Raw genomic sequence first — 13442 nt, 5'->3', positions numbered from 1 at the left:
CAAGCAAAATTAAGGATAACAATTAAGGCATAGGAAACAGAGACATTGTGATTGCAAACATAGAGGGTGTGCATGATACATTGCATAAAGAAAATAAGTGGCACACCAACTTAGTGTGACACTTTCACTTGGAATTGATGCAAGTATCAAGTAAAGATTGAAAGCAAATTTTGTTGCATAGCAACACCAAACTTAGAATGCAATCATATGTCAATTTATTTGAATTAAAAACTAAGCAAATGAAACTGTTATATGCTAAGTACAATCACCAAGCCAAGAATCTATCATGAATAAGGATCTCTTGGTGATGTATTAATAAAAACAGTCAAATAGAAGAAAGCATTAAAAACAAGGGAATGACTAAAACAAAGAGAAAACTAAAATTGTCTAACTAAAAGAAATATAACACTGCAAAGGGCATTATGATTATGCAGACAAGTGGTGTTGCTCAATGAATTGCACAGAGAATTAAGTGGCACACCGAACTTAGAATCTTAGTGTGACACTTTCATTTTTGATGCAATCATCAAGAAAGATTGAAAACAAATTGTTGCAGGGCAAAACCAAACTTAGAATGTAACTATATGCCAATTTATTGAAATTTAAACAAAGCAGACAGAGAAAGTAAACAAAGCAAAGAAAAGAAATATTACCTACGGTTGACATGTTCTTCACTTTCTTCCTCTTCTTCCAGTTTGTTAAGAGGAATAACCTCAAGGGGGGAGAGGATTCAGCTATTGCCCCCTGTCTTGGTCTCTTCTTAGCAAGCTTTCTTTTGTTAATGGCTTGATTGAGCTTGCTTGCTGGATTAGGGATAGGATTGGTGCTCTTATTAGTTGCCTTCACTTCTTTGGATTCAAGACTTGGTTGCTGTGTGATTGTTGGAATGTTTTCTTCATCAAGAGCCCTTTGAATTGGTAGTTCCATGAGCCCTTCCTCTATGACTTCTCTGCTTCAATTGAGTGTGACTTCTCTTGAGTGTCTTCCTCACTTTCTTGCTCCTCCACTCCTTCCTTTGCACTCAACATTTGACTTAATAGCACTTTCATGGAGGAGGTTTGTTGTTCTTTCCAAGATTTCTTCATCTCCTCTTCATATCTTTCAATCATGGATTCAAGTGTTGAGAATTTTTGGTTCAGGAAAGTTTGTGGAGGTTGTGAGTTTTCATGTTCTTTTGTCATCTCAAGTGGCTTCTGTGAGTATGCAGCTTCAGGTTCAAATACCTCCACCACCTCATTCTTCATCGAAAGTTTGCTTGACACAGGGACCTCTTCATCTTGCATTTCCACTTCCTCCTGCACACTTAACATTTGATTTAGCAGCACTTTCATGTTTTTGAGGGAGTTCTCTCGGTCATTCCAGGATATCTGTGCCTCCCTTTCATATCTTTCAAGCATGGTTTCAAGCCTTGAAAGGCTTTAGTTCATGAAAGTTTGTGTGGACTGTGAGTTTTAGAAGAGATTTTGTGTCAAGGGATAGTTAAGTGATGAAGAATTTTCAGATGAAAAACTAGGAGGTGAGGTTTGAGAGCTTTCCATGCATGAATTGAAGGTTTCCTCAATTGATGATAGCTCTTGATAAGTGGAATATGAATTGTCAAATGCTTTCTGATTTTGATTCTCCCAAGCACAACTTGAAGAATTGTTGAATTCATCACAGTATGAATCATCTTGTGGCATTGGGGAACAATTTTCCATGTATGCATTGACAGCACAATCAAATGATGATGTTCCTTGATGAACAGAAGATGAAACATTGAAATTCCCTTCAAGCCATAATTTATGTCAGTATCATAGCAATATGAGTCACTTTTTGGCTCTGGGAAATTGTTCATTTCACTTGATTGTTCATACTCTTGTTGATATGCCCAGCTACCATGAGGATAATGACATCAATCATTTTGTGGTTCTGGACAATATCTCATGTGATTTTCTTGATCATTTATCATTTCTTGGTTATACTCCCAGCCACCATTAGAAAAACGACTTGCATCATTTTGTGGTGGAGGGAAATATCCCATATGATTTTCTTGCTCATCTTGTGTCTCTGAAGCAAATCTCCATGGATTGGAGTGCTCAGAATTTGTATTTTCTTGCTGATATTCCCAGCCATCATTAGAAATTGGTGATGGTGGGTAATATCCCATAAAATTTTTTTGATCATAAGATGAGTTGAACTCCATTTGAATTTTGTAAAACACAATACCAATGAAAATTGAAATTCATGTCACAGAGAAGAATTTCTTAGTGAGGCAATAACTCAAACACCTTGGTGTCAATCTAAAACAGAAAATAAAAACAAAGAAAATGCTTAATCTAGACTTCTCACCCACTTAATCATTGTTGATCTAAATGAATCCTTGGCAACGGCACCAAAAACTTGATGGGTGGAAAACGGATTCCACACCAAAACTCACCGGCAAGTGTACCGGGTCGCATCAAGTAGTAAAACTCACTTAGAGTGAGGTCGATCCTACAGGGATTGATGGATCAAGAAACTTTAGTGGATGATTAGTTTAGTCAAGCTAACATTGGTGAATTTGATGAAATTTGAAGCAACAGAATGTAAATGACAGGAAATTTAAAGTTGCAGAATGTAAATGGTTAGAAAACTTAAAGAGCAAGAAAAGTAAATTGACAGAATCTTAAATGACAAGAAATGTAAATTGCATCAAATGTAAAGGGGATTGGGTGCTGGAAATTAAAGAGGCAGTAAATCTAAGCTTGGAACAAGTGACAGAATCTTAAATGACAAAGGAAAGTAAATTGCATCAACAGAAAAGGGAATTGAGGTGCAGGAAAATGTAAATTGCTTAGAAATGTAAATCAAGCTCACATCAAACTCATGTAAAATTTCATAAAGGAAATTAGCAAGGAGGTAGAGAATTTAAATTGCATAGAAAGCAGACTCAGCTCAAGCAAAATGTAAAAGTGCAGAAAAGGAATTGCAGAAGAGAGAATTGTAGAGATTGAAAGTGTATAAGCGAATTGCATTGGAAAGAAAATGAAGCAGAGAAGAAAAGAGAACCCAAATCTGATTTCCAATTCTCAAATTCAAACAGAAAAATTAAAAGAGAGTTCTCTACTCTACTCCTACTTCTACTGCTCTCTAATGGAGCCAGCCTCTTTCTAAAATGGAACAGATGCCTTTTTATAGGCTTTCTACAAAATAAAAATGAAAATTGAAATTGAAAACAAATTACAATTAAATGAAATTCCTAATCTACTGATCCATGTGCCTTTAAGTGATGTCAATTGGGTTCTGCTTGCTTTGGGGCTTCAATGAAATAGGTTGATTTGGTTTTGAGATGCTTGGTGGCTTGGGTCAGGTGGGTTGGTGCACCTCCAGTGAAGTTAAATAACGTAGCGCTCCCTTGCTTGTGTCAAGCCCTTCGAACCATGACTCATACATAGCGCTAAGTTAACTAATGCAACGTAGCGCCCCTTGCTTTTCTTTTGTTTCCCTCTTCGAGCCCTGACCGATTCCTTTTTGAGCCAATTTCCTCATCATGTGTAGCGCTCAGTGAGAGGTGCTAACGTAGTGCTACATGCCTTGGAGTGAGGCTCCTTCTTCAAACCCTGGCTGCTCCCCTTTTGCCAATTTCATTTTGAATGCTGCGCCTTGTTTTTTTCTTTTGTGAAGCCCGAAAAAGTTAAATAAATTCACGTAGCGCTCCTTTGTTTCTCCTTGGCTTTGTTGAGCGCTACGTTGCTTCCTTTTAACTTTACATGCATGCTTCCATGACTTTATAAAATAATGCCAATGCTTTCATTTGCTTAACTACTAATGCCGTAGCATTCATTCTCTCTTGGTATTAAAAATTTAATGCTTCATGCATGCATGCTTGTTTTTAATGCCTTGGCATTGATTTAATAATGCATGCTTTCATTAATTTAATAATAATACCAATGCATTAACGTTGCATTCATTCAATTTGTTCTCAATTAAATGCATGCATGCTTTATTAGTTAGTAATGCCATTTTAGCGTTGAAGCATGATTCATTTAACGCCTTCATTCATTAGCATTAGTAATGCATGCATGCTTTCATTATATATTCATGCATGCATAAGGCATTAAATAATTAAATGCATCATGGTCATGGGCCACGCTTTTAAAAGCGTGGCCTAAGGTTCCAAAGCGTGCTCAACTTTAAAGTGTGCCCCAAAATTCTTTTTTTCTCCTTTTTAGCTTATTTTGTGCTTTTTTTTGCTTCTTTTTCTTCTTATTTCCTACAAAGTTTATCAAATCAAAAGATCAAAGAAATATACCATTTAAGCACAAAAGAATGCAATTTTTAAGCACTAATTATCAATTTTTTGTATGAAAAAGCATAGAAAAACATGACATGATGACATGTCATCAGTATGTTTTGGGGTTTTTGAGATAGGAGACAAGAAATGTAAAATGCAATGAAAATAAACTAACAACTATGAAAGCATTTCATCAAACACTTGGAAGGCATAAAAGGAAAGCATAGTAAATTGACAACTAGAATAAAATCTAACAACAATTATTGCAAAGAATTAACAACAACAATAAAAAGAGACACAATTATTATGAATTACCTCAAATTGAATTGAAAGAGAAGAGAAGGAATCTACAACAAAGTATAGGAACAACATAAAGGAGATTACAACAAAGAAATAGGAGAATGATGAATGTAACAACAAGGAATTGAAAGGTAGAAATAGATGAAAGCATGAATTGATAAACTAATCCTAATGTGTATGAATAGCCAAAGATGTGAATGATGTGTAGTTGTGAATATATGAATTCCCTTCAATCCTTGGTCCTTTTATGTATTTTGGCGCCAAAGTTGGTTACAAACTGGGCCAGAGTCTCCTCAGAAATTGCCAGGCACGTTTTCTATTTAAAAATCACGTGCGGCCACTGACGCGTACGCGTACAATGTGCGTACGCGTCCATGGAGCTTTTCACAATCCACGCGGGAGCGTCCCATGCGGGCGCACGTCCATGGGCGTTTTCCAAATCTTTGGCTTTTCATGATTTCTCTACTTTGCATGCTTTCTTCTTCACTCCTTTGATCCATTCCTAGCCCTTTTCAATCTGAAGTCACTAACAAACATATCAAGGCATCTAGTGGAATCAAAGGTGAATTAAAATTAACAATTAAGAGCCTAAAAAGCATGTTTTCACACTTAAGCACAATTTAGGAGACAACCATGAAACCATCTACCTATATGCGACTATCTACATGAATGCAATTGCTTAATCAAAATAAATCAATTCCCAAGAATCATATATGCACAAGGTCTAAGGACTAGCAAGTCTAATCTACAATGGAATTGAGTTATTAAATATTTTTATAAACTTGCAAGAAAAGTGATGATCGTAGGTGAAAACATTTAATTGAGCAATCGAACCCTCACCGGTAGTGTTTGCACTCTATTTGCTCAAGTGTTTAGGGTCGATTCACTCAATTCTCCCCTAATCATGCTTTCCAAGATTTGTTTTTCTTCTAACAATCAACATTTATTTCATGCATGCATACAAGTATCATGAGGTCTTTTCATTGGTTGTAATGGGGCTAGGGTCAAGGTAGGATGCATATTTGGTTAAATGAGCTAGAATTTGAATCTTTGATAGGCTTAAACTTTCCACCTAACCTATGACATCCTATACAATTCAAAACTAACCTAACTACCCATTCTTCTCACTTTTCTTCACATACTCACGCATTTTCTTTTTATTATAACACATATGCATTGATCTTTATTGAGCTTCACTTTGCTTTGGGGCATTTTGTCCCCTTTTTATTTTTTTTTTCTTTTTCTTTTTCTTTCTTTTTCTATTTTATTTTTCTTTTTCTTTTGTTTTTCTCATTTTTATTTCTTTCCTTTTTGCTTTGCAGTAAAATATATACAAAAGCATCAATGCATATGATTTTACATTTATTGCACATGAGCATGTACCCAATTCCCGATATTTACAACAAAAATACAAAACTACCCTTTTATTCACCCAATGTCCCGAGTTTTCCCACACTTGAATGATACTCACACTCACTAACCTAAGCTAATCAAAGATCCAAATAAAGGACATTTATTATTTTCCGCTTTAAGGCTTGTAATGTGCTAAATTAAGAACAAGTTGGTTTAGCGTAGGCTCAAATTGGCTAACAATGGAAGATAAAAGGTAAGGCTATTTGGGCAAGTGAGCTAAATGAAACGATGGCCTCAATCATATAAGTGCATGAATAAAGAAAATAATGGACATAGAGAATTAAAAAAATCAAAGATCACAATAGTAGAAAGAGAATAATGCACACAAGAAGGAAAATAAGTGGTTATAAGATGTAACCACACCATTAGGCTCAAATCTCACAAGGTTGTGTGTTCTTAGCTCAAAACATGCTTCACAATATATATGTAATTCAAGCAAGTTCTATGAAGAGTTTTCACTCAAATCAATTGAGGTGCCCTATAGATAGAAATCTTGAAAAATTTCATTATTTTGACTAAGCTTATTGTGTATATATATGCAAAAATAAGAAAAATGCAAGTAAAATCCTAGAAGACCTAAAATGAAATGCAAAAGTATTGGATTAGAAACTTGTCACCCAAAATCATCAACCGGTCGGACGACCTCCCCACACTTAAAAGTTTGCACCGTCCTCGGTGTATTCAAAGATGAGTGATGAGCGGATAATTTATACGCTTTTTGGCATTGTTTCTAGGTAGTTTTTAGTATATTTTAGTTAATTTTTATTATATTTTTATTATTTTTTAAATAAAAATCATATTTTTAGACTTTAGTATGAGTTTTTGTGTTTTTCTGTGATTTTAGGTATTTTCTAGTTGAAATTGAGGGACCTAAGCAAAAATCTGACTCAGAGGCTGAAAAAGGACTGCAAATGTTGTTGGATTCTGACCTCCCTTCACTCGAAATGGATTTTATGGAGCTACAGAAACCCAATTGGTGCACTCTCAATTGCGTTCGAAAGTAGACATCCTGGGCTTTCCAGCAATATATAATAGTCCATACCTTACTCGAGTTTTGATAACGCAAAATGGCGTTTGAACGCCAACTTTCTACCATATTCTGGAGTTAAACGCCAGAACTGGCATAAAAGCTGGAGTTAAACGCCCAAACTGGCACCAAAGCTGACGTTTAATTCCAAAAAGAGTCTCTACATGTGAAAGCTTCAACGCTCAGCCCAAGCACACACCAAGTGGGCCCCGGAAGTGGATTTCTGCACTATCTACACTTAGTTACTTGTTTTCTGTAACCCTAGCTACTAGTTTAGTATAAAAACTACTTTTAGTGATTTATTTTATATCTTTGATCAGTTCTATGCTATCATAGATCATATTGTACACATTTGGAGGCTGGCCTCACGGCCATGCCTAGACCTTTCACTTATGTATTTTCAACGGTGGAGTTTCTACACCCCATAGATTAAGGTGTGGAGCACTGCTGTTCCTCATGAATTAATGCAAAGTACTATTATTTTTCTATTCAACTCAAGCTTATTCTTATTTAAATATATTCACTCGCACTTCAACCTGATGAATGTGATGATCCGTGACACTCATCATCATTCTCACCTATAAACGCGTGCCTGACAACCACTTCCGTTCTATCTGAGCTAGCTTCAGTGTGTATCTCTTAGCCTCCTGGTTCACGATCAGAGTCTTCGTGGTATAGGCTAGAATTATTGGCGGCCATTCCTGAGATCTGAAAATTCTAAACCTTGTCTGTGGTATTCCGAGTAGGATCTGGAAAGGGATGACCGTGACGAGCTTCAAACTCGCGAGTGTTGGGCGTAGTGACAGACGCAAAAGGATCAATGGATCCTATTCCAAGATGAGTGAGAACCGACAGATGATTAGCCGTGCTGTGACAGCGCATTTGGACCATTTTCACTGAGAGGACGGATGGTAGCCATTGACAACGGTGATCCCCCAACATACAACTTGCCATGGAAAAGAGTATGAATGATTGAATGAAGACAGTAGGAAAGCAGAGGTTCAGAAGAAACAAAGCATCTTCATATGCTTATCTGAAATCCCACCAATGAATTACATAAGTATTTCTATCTTATTTTATATTTTATTTTATATTTTAATTCCCAAAACCTTATAACCATTTAAATCTGCCTGACTGAGATTTACAAGGATGACCATAACTTGCTTCAAGCCGACAATCTCCATGGGATCGACCCTTACTTACGTAAGGTTTATTACTTGGACGACCCAGTGCACTTGCTGGTTAGTTGTGCGGAGTTGTGAAAAGAGTTGAGATTACAATCGTGCGTACCAAGTTTTTGGCGCTATTTCAGAGATCACAATTTCGTGCACCAAGTTTTTGGCACCGTTGCTGGGGATTGTTCGAGTTTGAACAACTGACGGTTCATCTTGTTGCTCAGATTAGGTAATTTTATTTTATTTTTAAAGCTTTTTATTTTCGAAAAATTTTCAAAAAAAAAATTTATTATTCTATGACTTCAGAATCTTTAAGAACGAATTCTAGAGTTTCATGATGAATTGTTGAAGTCTGGCTGGTTGTGAAACCATGTCTAAACTTTTTAGACCGAGGTTTCAACTTATCATCACAAGAGCTTGTTGATTTCTATCAATCTTGCTGTTGAATGTAATGATCTGCTAAAGCTTGGCTAGCCATTCGCCATGTCTAGTGTTTTGGACCGGAGCTTTCACTGAAAGCTTGGCTGGCTAGTAAGCCATGTCTAATTCCTAGACCGGAGTTTTAGACTAACATTGTATGATTCCTGAAATTCGCATTAAAAATTTTGAATTCCTTATTTTCTCTTTCTCCAATTAATTTTCGAAAAATACAAAAAAATTTATAAAACCATAAAATCAAAAATAATTTGTGTTTCTTGTTTGAGTCTAGTGTCAGATTTTTAAGTTTGGTGTCCTGCATATTTTTAATTCTCTTGCATTTTTCGAATATATGCATTATGTTCTTCATTAATCTTCAAGTTGTTCTTGATGATTTACTTGGGTCTGGTCTTTAAATTCTCTTGTTTTGTGTCTTTTGTTATTTCTCATGTGTATTCTCAAGTTGTTAGTGTCTCTAATATGAAAAATTTCTAAGTTTAGTGTCTTGCATGCATTGTTTATCTGATCTTAGTTTTCCATGATTAGTTTCATTTTGTTGTTTTTCATCATTAAAAATTCAAAAAAAAAAATTTTCAAAATTTTTGTCTTTTCAAGTCAATAATACAGAGAATTGAAGATTCAGAACATACATCAGAGGAATCACAGAGAAAAAGCTGGGCGTTCAAAATGCCCAATGAAGAAGGAAAAATGGCGTTTAAACGCCCAAAAGGGTAGTATTTTGGGCGTTAAACGCCAGAATGGATATGGCGTTTAATGCCAGGATGGCACAGGAGGGGAGATTTTGTTTTCAATTCAAATCTTTTTCAAATCTTCAAAATTTTTCAAAATCAAATCTTTTCCAAATCATATTTTTTTATCATATCTTTTTCAAACTCAAATCCTTTCCATTTTTCTCCCACTATTTTCAAAAATCCTTGCTACCAATTAATAGTTTGATTCAAAAATTTCAAGTTTGTTACTTCTTTGTTAAGAGAGGTTCAATATTTGAATTTTAGAATCATATCTTTTAAATTTATTGTTAGCCAAGTCATTAATTTTAAAAATTAAATCTTTTTAAATTGTTTTTCAATCATATCTTCTCAATCATATCTTCTCAATCACATCTTTTTCAAAATAATTTTCAATCATATCTTTTTGATTGCCAATTTCAAAATCTTTTTCAAAATCACTTTCTCACTTTTAATTTTCGAAAACCATCAATCAATTTTTCAAAATTATTTTTAAAATTTTAATTTTTATTTAAAAGTTTGTTTTCGAATATTTTTCCCTCCTCACCTTTTTCTATTTAAGACTAACACTTCTCCTCCATCAGCAATTCGAACTCACTCCCTCTCTATGAGTTCGAATTCTCTTCTCTACCTTATTCTTCTATTCTTCTTTTCCTCTGACACATTAAGGAATCTCAATACTGTGACATAGAGGATTCCATACTTTCTTTGTCTTCTTCTCTATCATATGAGCAGGAACAAAGATAAAGGCATTCTTGTTGAAGCTGATCCTGAACCTGAAAGGACCTTGAAGAGAAAGCTAAGAGAAGCTAAAGCACAACTCTCTGGAGAGGACCTAACAGAAATTTTCGAAAAGGAAGCAGACAAAACAAACATGGCTGAACCCAACAACAATGGTGGAGATGCAAGGAAGATGCTTGGTGACTTTATTGCACCCTCTTCTGACTTCTGTGGAAGGAGCATCTCAATTCCTGCAATTGGAGCAAACAACTTTGAGCTTAAGCCTCAATTAGTTTCTTGAATGCAGCAGAATTGCAAGTATCATGGACTTCCATTGGAAGATCCTCATCAGTTTTTAGCTGAGTTCTTGCAAATCTGTAACACTGTTAAGACTCATGGGGTTGACCCTGAGATCTACAAACTTATGCTTTTCCCTTTTGCTGTAAGAAACAGCGCTAGGACATGGTTGGACTCACAACCTAAGGACAGCCTGAACTCTTGGGAAAAGCTGGTCAATGCCTTCTTGGCAAAGTTCTTTCCACCTCAAAAGATGAGCAAGCTTAGAGTGGAAATCCAAACCTTCAGACAGAAGGAAGGTGAGTCCCTCTATGAAGCTTGGGAAAGATATAAGCAATTGATCAAAAGGTGTCCTACTAACATGGTTCTAGAATGGAGCATCATATGTATATTCTATGATGGTCTGTCTGAGTTGTCAAAAATATCATTGGACCATTCTGCAAAAGGATCTCTTCATCTGAAAACCCCTGCAGAAGCTCAGGAACTCATTGAAATGGTTGCAAATAACCAGTTCATGTACACCTTTGAGAGGAGTCCTGTGAACAATGGGACGCCTCAGAAGAAAGGAGTTCTTGAGATAGATACTCTGAATGCCATATTGGCTCAGAACAAAATATTGACTCAGCAAGTTAATATGATTTCTCAGAGTCTGAATGGATTGCAAGTTGCATCCAACAGTACTAAAGAAGCATCTTCTGAAGAAAAAGCTTATGATCCTGAGAACCCTGCAATGGCAGAGGTGAATTACATGGGAGAACCCTATGGAAACATCTATAATCCTTCATGGAGGAATCATCCTAATCTCTCATGGAAGGATCAACAGAAGCCTAATCAAGGCTTCAATAATAACAATAGTGGAAGAAACAGGTTTGGCAATAGCAAACCTTTTCCATCATCTTCTCAGCAACAAATAGAGAATTTTGTACAGAGCCATTCTGGCTTGGCAACCATAGTCTCTGATCTATCCAAGACCACACTAAGTTTCATGAATGAAACAAGGTCCTCCATTAGAAATTTGGAGGCACAGGTGGGTCAGCTGAGTAAGAAGATTACTGAAACTCCTCCCAGTACTCTCCCAAGCAATACAGAAGAAAATCCTAAGAGAGAGTGCAAGGCCATAACCATGACCAACATGGCCGAACCTGGAGAGAGTGAGGAGGACGTGAGTCCCAGTGAGAAAAGCCTCATGGGACGTCCTCTAGACAGAAAGGAGTTTCCCTTTGAGGAACCAAAGGAATCTAAGGCTCATACAGAGATCATAGAGATTCCATTGAACTTTCTTCTACCATTCATGAGCTCTGATGAATATTCTTCCTCTGAAGAGGATGAAGACATCACTGAAGAGCAAGTTGCTAAATATCTAGGAGTAATCATGAAGCTGAATGCCAAGTTATTTAATACTGAGACTTGGGAGGATGAACCCCCCTTGTTCACTAATGAACTGAATGCATTAAAGAGGCAGACATTACCTCAGAGAAAACCAGATCCCGGAAAATTCTTCATACCTTGTACCATAGGCACCATGACATTTGAGAAGGCTCTATGTGACCTGGGGTCAGGGATAAACCTCATGCCACTCTCTGTAATGGAGAAACTGGGAATCTTTGAGGTACAAGCTACAAGAATCTCACTAGAGATGGCAGACAAATCAATGAAACAGGCTTATGGACTAGTAGAGGATGTGCTAGTGAAGGTTGAAGGCCTTTACATCCCTGCTGATTTCATAATCCTAGACACTAGAAAGGATGAGGATGAATCCATCATCCTTGGCAGACCCTTCCTAGCCACAGAAAAAGCTGTAATTGATGTTGACAGAGGAGAGTTGGTCCTTAAGTTGAATGAGGACTACCTTGTATTCAACACTCAAGGTTCTCCTTCTGTAACCATGGAGAGGAAGCATGAAAAGCTTCTCTCAATATAGAGTCAAACAAAACCCCCACATTTAAACTCTAAGTTTGGTGTTGGGAGGCCACAACTAAACTCTAAGTTTGGTGTTGAGAGGCCACAACCAAACTCTAAGTTTGGTGTTGAAAGACTCCAACCCTGCTCTGATTATCTGTGAGGCTCCATAAGAGCTCACTGTCAAGCTATTGACATTAAAGAAGCGCTTATTGGGAGGCAACCCAATGTTATTTAATTATATCTATTTATTTTCCCTTGTTATTTTATGTTTTCTTTAGGTTGATGATCATGTGAAGTCATAAAAACAACTGAAAAATCAAAAATAGACCTAGATCATAGCATATGAATGAGGTCAGAGGAATAGCAGAATTGCAAGAAATCATAGCATATGAATGAGGTCAGAGGAATAGCAGAATTGCAGTTATTATAAAACATAAACAGGAACAGTGCAAGTAAACAGACCTAGATCCACTAACCACAGCCTAAGCTACCTAACAACCTAAAAATTCCACTACAGCATGCATATCTATCTATCCTAAGTATGAACAGAAATGGAAAAAAATTACAAAAAAATGATGAACGGATAAAAGGGGGTTGCGTTTTGCGGAACCTGGTAGGCGGGAGGGGTGGAACGGGGAAGAAGGTGGCTGCGGCGGTGTCCGGCGCGGTGGCGGGGTACGGTGTCGCGGTGGCGGCTGATAGGGGCAGTGGCGGATAGAGGGTTTAGGGTCAGTGATAGAAGAAGGGGGGTTCTTGCAGGTGGGTGGCGGAGAGGGGGGCACGGCTGGGTGGCCGGCGGTGGTGGGTTGCGGTCGCGGAGGGGGGTTTAGTGGTGGAGAGGGGAGGAGAGAGGAAGAAGGAAGAAGAAGGGAGGGGAGGGGGTGGTACGGCGGCGGCGTCCGGCGTGGCGGCGGCGTCTGGGTGGTGGCACAGTGGCGGCTGGGTGGGGCTGGGTGGTGGTTGGAGGGAGAGGGAGCAGAGAGGGAGAAGAGGGTTGGGGGTGGGGGGCTGCGCGACTGATAGGGTTCGCGGGCTGGGAGGGTTATATTTTCGAATCCACGCGGCCGCGTGGGGCACGCGGTCGCGTGGTTGAGGCGAAAATGGGAGTGACGCGATCGCGTGGGCGGCGTGATCGCATGAGAGGGGGGAAAGAGGGGTGACGCGATCGCGTGGGTCACGCGATCGCGTCG

The 13442-nt window shown here is 37.8% G+C and overlaps 1 non-coding gene across 1 annotated transcript; it reads right to left on the bottom strand.

Moving 5' to 3' along the window:
* Positions 1-10609: 10609 nt before the first annotated feature.
* LOC148545650 (small nucleolar RNA R71) lies at positions 10610-10718 on the bottom strand. The gene has a single exon (XR_015900552.1). It is a non-coding gene; the product is annotated as a small nucleolar RNA R71 (small nucleolar RNA).
* Positions 10719-13442: the final 2724 nt, after the last annotated feature.

The sequence above is a fragment of the Arachis ipaensis genome, chromosome B9 (assembly GCF_059453495.1).
Source record: "Arachis ipaensis isolate K30076 ecotype BB chromosome B9, ASM5945349v1, whole genome shotgun sequence".
Lineage (NCBI taxonomy): Eukaryota > Viridiplantae > Streptophyta > Magnoliopsida > Fabales > Fabaceae > Arachis > Arachis ipaensis.
This window is presented reverse-complemented; position numbering and strand designations above follow the sequence as displayed.